The 7,601-nt window shown below is 50.3% G+C and overlaps 1 protein-coding gene across 1 annotated transcript in view; it reads left to right on the top strand.

Moving 5' to 3' along the window:
- The first annotated feature begins 3,348 nt into the window (after positions 1-3,348).
- NOS1 (nitric oxide synthase 1) overlaps positions 3,349-7,601 on the top strand; it is a 165,560-nt gene continuing 161,307 nt past the window's right edge. Inside the window, exon 1 of the mRNA XM_019641581.1 lies at positions 3,349-3,500. The gene's annotated coding sequence lies outside the window, so the exon portion shown is untranslated. The remainder of the gene's footprint in view (positions 3,501-7,601) is intronic.

Raw genomic sequence — 7,601 nt, 5'->3', positions numbered from 1 at the left:
AATGACTCTAGTACTTCCAAAAATGAACTAGTGCCATCTGTCTCAAATGTGCCTCACGACTTTTCCGACAACCCAATAGACTTTCTATAGACAGCTTAGCTCATTCCTGCCTGCTTTTAGGGTGGGCCTCCCCTTCAGCCACACCCTTGGTATCCTATGATGGGGTCAGGGCTGGGGGTAGACCCTGTTACAGCTTTACCTGTAACAGGCTAATTTTTTCCAGCATAGTGGCTAAGAGCATGGGCTCTGAAGTCAGACTGTCTTGTATTCAAATCTTGGCCCCAAAGTTGTGTCACTGGGCAAGTTACTTAACTTCTCCCAGTCTCAGTTTCGCTCTCTGTAATATGGAGCTAATAACGCCTATGTCGTTAGTGGCTGTGAGGATGACATGAGATCATTTGTATAAAACGCATAGAAACACTCCCTGGCATATGGGAGGTGCTCAGTAAATGTTAGCTATGTTTTTAGAGGGACAGTGTATTCATATACTCATACCGTCATTTAAAGAAAATATATGCCTAAACATATTTTTTATGTTTAACATGCTCTTACCATACAATCTAGTGAGCTCACTGCCTGGTGTTTACTCAAATGAGTTGAACACTGCTGTCCACACCAAAAAATCCTGCAGACAGATGTTTACAGCAGCTGTATTTATAATTTTCAAAACTTGGAAGCCACCGAGATGCCCCTTCAGTAGGTGAACGGATAAATAAACTGTGGCCCATCCAGACAGTAGAATATTATTCAGCGCTAAAAAAAGCAATGAGCTATCAAGCCATGAAAAGACATGGAGGAACCTTAAATGCATATGACTAAGTGAAAGAAGCCCATCTGAAAAGGCTACATACTGCGTGATTCCAACTGTATGACATTCTGGGAAAGGCAAAACTAGGGAGACAGGAAAAAAATCGGTGTTGCCAGGGGCTGTGGGGGACAGAGGGAGGAATAGAGGATTTTTAGGGCATGGGGACGATGCTCTATGACAGTACAGTGATGGGCAGCTGTCATTATACATTTGTCCGACCCCATGGGATGGACAACACCAAGAGTGAACCGACACGGAATCCATGGACTCTGCGTGACAGTGATGTGTCGGTGTAGGTTCATCGATTGTAACAATGTCCCCTCTGAGGGGGCGCGTGGATAGGAGGGGGAGGCTGTGCTTGTGGCTGGGCAGGAGGCATATGGGAACTCTCTACTTCCCATTCAGTTTTGCTGTGAACCTAAAACGGCTCTAAAATATAAAATCTATGGGGGGAAAGAAAAAAAAAAAGCAAATGTCTAGAAAACAGCCCAGAATGCTAAAATGTTAACCAAGGTTAATGCAGGTGGTGGGAATAGACAGAGCAGTTACCGTATTCTTTGTATTATACTTTAAAACATTCTGCCCTCCGGCCCCATTTTGAGGCCTCAGCACACTGCAACAGGGCTCAGCTCACTCTTCAGCGTTGGGTCTGATGCTTCTGGGTCGGCTCAGGACAGCCCTGACCTGGCCTATGGAACTCTCAGGCATGACCCAAAAGGCCGCTTTTCTCTCTGAGTAAGTTTTCTTTGTCTGGAGGTGGGCACAAGGAGAAACCAGGCTGCTGGGGAGGGAGGAATGTCTTAGGCCAGGTTGGTACGGGCAGACGGAGCAGCTTCAAAGCTCAAAGGGTCTCTTGGGTGGGTTGATAGGACGGAAGACTGGGCAGAAGGCTGCCTGGAGTGCCAGCCCTCATGCCTGTTCACTGTCCTGTCTGTCCATCTCTCTGTCCCTCTGCCTATCTATCCTTCCCCCCATCCACCCATCCAGCTGCCTTTCTGTCTGTGGGTCTGCCTGTGCCTCCTTTCCTGCATCCATTTCATTCATTGATTCCACAAATACTTATTGGGTACCTACTGTGTGCCAGGTGCTGTGCTAGGCCTGGGACATTGCTGGGACACAGTCCCTGCCCTCCCTCCTGAGGCTGACATTCCAGTGGGGGACACAATACAAGTAAACAGGCGAATATATATAATCAATTTGGGCAAAGACTCGGGGTGACAACCAGGCTGTCTGACCAGCCTGCTGGCCACCCGTCTACTGGCCCTTCCTACCTCTGCTTGCATTTCCTCTTGCATTCAATTCATTTGTGTCCTGCTAACAGCCTGGGCCAGCCGCAGGGGTCCCACTTCACCACAGGCTCCCTCCAGAACTTGCTTTCACTCTTGTCCCAACTTGGCCCAGCCATGAGAATCGCGGATGTACTTGTTTCAAAAAAAAAAAAAAACACTCTTCTAGAATGTCCCTGGAGATATTCATGCGGGACCTGGAACCTGGGTGTGTAAGAAGCTCCCCGTTCTGATAGCAGAGAAGCTGGTTGGCGCTGCCGAGGGGTGAGTGAGCTGTGTCTCAGCTCCACCTTCTCCCCCCAGCCTCAGCGGCAACTCTGAAGCCTCCTGTGCAGCCCCAGGATCAGGCGGACAGCTGGGCCTAGGTGACGAGGCCCTGGGGACACACCTGGGCTGATTCTCATGGCCTGGAGCCCTGGGGGGAGGGCTCACCGAGGCCGGCATCAGACCAGCTCAGTGCCAGGCTTCCAAGAACCCAAGGAGGGCAGGCCTCTGGGACAGCAAGGAGAGAGGTACCCTCAGGATCTGCTGGGGTCCTGAGGAAGAGGAGGGAGAAGAAGAGGAGGAGGAAGGGTCTCAGCAGCCTCAGCAGGTAGGAGGACTGGACAGGGAGGAGCCCAGCCATTCTGCCCAGCGGGAAGGTCCTCCTGCCAAGACTCCTAGCCCTGAATGAGGCCCCGCCCTGGCACCACCCACCCGAACGGCCCTGGGCAGAGTCCAGGTTCCTTTAGGAAATCGCCCATTGTGGGCGCTGGAGGGGGCAGGGCGGGTTTGAATGGGCAGAGAGGGTTGGAAAGGCCTTCTTAGTGGCGACAACAGCAGGAGCCAAGAACAGGGCGTCTCAGGGTTGGAGAGCACCCCAGACCACCCTCATTTCCTGAGGTGCACAGAACAATGAGGAAATTTCAAAACAGAGTTTAAAAAAACCTGACTGCTGGAGTTCAATGCTTGCAATTAACTAATGAGACTGCATGGAACACCCACCCGCAACAGGGCAGTGCCAAGTATGCTGGTCCTAAAAAAAAAAAAAGGACAGGATGTGTTTTAAATATTGATTCACAGTGCATCACAGGTGGCTTAGCCTAGGGCAGGGACAGAAGCTAAAAGTTGTGTGATAAATGTCATCTGCTTGAGAGCCTATCTCTGTATCTTGGCGACCATATGAATGATCATAAGGCCAGGTGTCTGGGTTTGAGGCTCATGCTCCCCGCAGAGCAAGGCCTGTGGGCAGGTCATTAGAGAGACATGCGGGACTCCTGGTGGGGGGACCTGGGACACGTGGTTGGATGAAGCAGTGCACCCTGGGAACATGGAGGAAGCATCTCCTTGACTTGGGGAAGCCAGGGAGACTCCCTGGAGGAGGCAGCTATGACCTGGGACCTGAAGGATGAGTGAGCATCAACCAGGTAAGGAAGGGCAAGAAGCGGGGTCCAGGAGGAAGGAATAGCAGAAACTGGCCAGGAACGGGAGCTCTTGGTACGAGAACTGAGGCTGGAGAGGTGGGTAGGCAGAGGCAGAGAAGGAAGGCCACTCAGGTACAGTCAGGAACTTGGATACCTGAAGTCAGTTCAGCCAGACTTTGTTTACTCGTCGACATTGTCCACGTGGTTCTTAAAAAATCGCACGCATCGACGTTCTTTGTAAACAAATGGGAAAATGCCAGAAAAACCAAACCATCAAGTACGTTTGCCATCCGGAGTGTGAAAAAGTGCACAGGGGCTGGGAAATGCATGGGCAGCCTGTAGCTTTCTCTTTCCCACCCCAAATTTTTAACGTTCAAAATAACGGCTGCCACATGGCTGGGTGCCAGGTCTCAGCGTCTACGCGAGATCTGATCTATAGTGTGTAAAACTGTCTCACACAGGTGGGCATGTTCCATTTCGACTGCTGTGGTACAACTTGTTGGGTTTGCTGTTTAAAGTTGGTGGCCAGATTTTTTTTATTTATTTATTTTTATTTATTTATTTATTTATTGATTGATTGATTGATTGATTGATTGATTGATTGATTGTGGCCAGATTTTAAATTCGGGAGATTTTACATTTAAAAAAATGCTCCAGGTTTCCAGCTTCATGAGATCATCTGGCCACGCTGCAGCCTCCACATCGCCACCTAGAACAATCAGCCGGAGCGGAGAGCCAGCAATGGGCGCCCCAGTAGACAGGGCAATGCGCCCCTGGGCTCAGCTCCCACCCTCAGCCCACTTCCTCATTCATATACACCCAGCCCGGCCCCAGGAGGCATTGGGGGCTGGGGTCCCTGCCTTGGTACTCTCCATGTCAGGGTTCTAACATAACCCCACAAGCCCCCCTATTTCCTGCCACCCCCCAATGCTTGTCCAGCATCTCCTTGGTGCAACAGGGCATACAAGGCAGTCGTATATGGAGGGTCCATACCCCTCAGCCCCCCTTCCAGCCCCCACACCTAGAGGGGCTGACCTGGGCTGCTCCGCGGGCCAGGCTGGCTAAGAGGGGTTCAAGGAGGTTCTAATTGGGCCACACACAGGACAGCAAGGAAAGGGAAATGGGGGAGGTGCAGAGGAAAGGCCCAGCATTTCTTGTTGCCTCATCCAAGACATGAGTAGTCACAACTCAGGATTTGGTGCCGGGAGAGCTGAGTTCAAATTCTGCTCTGGTGCTTGAGGGTAGTGTGACCTGGACGGTCACTTCTCCTTTAGCGGGAACAGCAAAGATACCCACCTCATGGGGTTCCTGTGGGGATGAGATGGGGTCGTGTACATTAGGTGGTGAGCATAGTACCTGGCACTTGAGGCGTATTACTATTTCTTCAATCTAGCTCTTTCTCTGAGCGCCTGCAGCAGACATTGTCAGTGCCTTTTGCATATCCATTGAGACGGCTTCCCCATGTTTGAGCACACACACCCTCCATGTGCATTCGCTCTCAATAGCCAGAACCCGCTTTGCCTGGGAGACAACCCGAGTGCCTGGCAATTTATGTCCTCCTGGGGTTGACCCCTAACTGGGGATTGAGGGGTGTAGCTCCCTGATGTCCTAAATGGGGACAACTCTGGGGTGCTGTCTACACTATCTGCAGTGCCTCCCTTTAGGACTGAGTGTCTGGGGACTTGACTGATATCCCATCCTCACTTGGTCACCTTCCCTTCCCTGGCTACCCCACCACTTTTTTTCTGGACACTTTTCCCAGTAAATCACTACCACACGAATCCTCATCTCAGGGTCTGCTTCTGGGAAACTCCACCAAAGACACGATCTCTTTTCATCTCAGCCTTCCAACCCCCACTCCCTCCCCACCTGGTTCCATTTCTTCCTTGCTCTCACCATCTCTCCCCACTGCTCGGCCTCCCCTCCCCACCTTGGAAGCAGATGGCATCATCTCGGGGAGAGGGCTCCCTTTGTGGTGATTTATGGTCCCCGATTGGACAGCCGTTATTTTTAGCTGTCTCTCTCCACCTTCAGCTGTCCTCCATGACAGAGACCATTCTGTTCGATGTCTTGGGCATCAGAGGATGGGTATGTCAGTGGTTTTCAACTGGAGACAACTTTGTCCCTCCAAGGGACATTGGGCAATGCCTGGAAACCTCTTTGGGGTGTCACAACTGGGGAGGAGGGTGCTACCGGCCAGGGATGCTGCTAAACATCCTTCAATGCACAGGACAGGCCCCCTCACCACCACCACAAAGAATTATCTGGTCCCAAATGTCAATAGCGCTGAGGTTGAGAACCCTGGGCTGTGTGTTTTCCCGCTTCTAACCTTTCATTACAGTATGAGGCGGTCACAGTCTCCTCTTGTAAACACAAGCAGAGCAGTCAAAACGCGATGTGGCCTGCTGTTTGGGGCTTACAATGAGAGAGGCCCAGAAATGACAGTACCTAACAAATGTCATTTTCTCTGTGCCAGGCCTGTACCAAGCAATTCATATTATTTGGTCATTTCTAGCCTTACAGCAGTCCTATGAGGTAGGAGTTCTTAATACTCCTCGTTTTGTAGGTAAAGAAACAGAGGCTTGGAGTGGTAGAGTATCACAGTGGTGCCTAGACTTGTCTGTCTGTCTCCAAAGCCCCTACTCTTAAATACTGTGCTAGATTTAGTCAACTAACGAGAAGCTTATAAAACAGTACTTCTGATGGGCTGATGCAAATACATCTGTTCATTGAGCCATCTGTGGTTGGTCCCGACTTTGGAAGCAGGTGGGGTGGGTCCCTGAAAGGGCTGACCATGAGACAGCATGAATTCAGGGCTCTAGCCTCATGAGGCGGGTAAGGTCCTATCTCTGGATGTTCCAAGTCTGACAGATGTCAGAGCAATGATCGCCTTTGAAACGGTCTCTCCTTCCAATGTATCAGTCAGCTTTTGCCGTGTAACAATCCACCCCAAAATGTAAATGCGTGTTATCATACGTCACTCTTTAAGTTCATAATTCTGCAAGTTGGCAGTTTGGATCTGTGTTCAGCTACCGGGCCTGCTGGAAGGCCTTTAGCTTGGATGACTCGTGTCTTCACCTGGTCTCTCTCATCCTCTAACGAGCTAGTCCGAGCTTGTACGTGAGTCAGTGGCAGGATTTTTAAGTGCATGAGAGGAACTATAGGGACTCTTGAAGCCTACACTGGGAACTGGAAAAATGTCACTTCTGCTGAATTCTGTTGGTCAAAGCAAGTTGCCTGACCAGCCCAGATCCAAGGGATGGGGAAATGGATTTCACCCGAAGTATTGTTCCCATTTTTGCGATCTACCACAATGGCGTTTTTCATCCAGGACGAGGTCAGCTATTCATGTAGAAGCTGCATGGTTGATGGTACCAGCTCTTAATCTGGCTCTAGAAACGGTCAGTTACTTAGCTATATGGCCTTGGGCAGTTATGTAACTTCTCTGGGCCTCAGTTTCCTCTTTTATATTGCAGGCAAAACATACTCATCCTTCCTGCCTGCCTCACAGGCTGTCATAAAGCTCAAATAAGATAGTGGAGGAAGAAGGGGCTATTATTCTATTATCTGTGCTTGAAACAGGAGGCAGCCGGCTGCTTACACTGGGCACAGGTCTCTCTCCCCCTGAGCTGTGTCCCCTGTAATTCATCAGTAGCAAAGCCTGACAAGCCCCTGGTGATTCTTCATCAATCCTCCTGTCTGTTTTCCCGGGGAAAGCACAAGTGGTTTTGCCAGAAACTCTCAGGACCCTTTTCACTCAAGTTCAAATATTAAGCATTGGCTAAGAGCCCCTTTTATGTTTTTTGTTTTGTTTTTTTTTCATTTTTTCTCTAAAAGCAAACTTTGAGGTTTATTGGCCTGAATTGGTCCTTGTTCTTTGCTCTCATCAACAAAAGCCTCACTCTCGTTCAATAAAAACAGCCTCTGTGCTCTGAGACGTCTCAGATGCCAGAGGTTCTGAGAGAGCAGGAAAGAGCTGTGTCCTCCCAGATGAGGCCACATCTGGAAGAACATCAGGCTGGTTCATGGTGGCCCTTCTGCCAAGGGACCCCAGGGAGCAGCTAGCAAGTATCCCACAAGCCTGGGGAAACTGAGGCCAGAGGC

This window comes from Hipposideros armiger, unplaced genomic scaffold, assembly GCF_001890085.2.
Source record: "Hipposideros armiger isolate ML-2016 unplaced genomic scaffold, ASM189008v1 scaffold_62, whole genome shotgun sequence".
Lineage (NCBI taxonomy): Eukaryota > Metazoa > Chordata > Mammalia > Chiroptera > Hipposideridae > Hipposideros > Hipposideros armiger.
The sequence above is the reverse complement of the archived record's forward strand: the minus strand, read 5'-3'. Positions and strand labels throughout refer to the sequence as shown.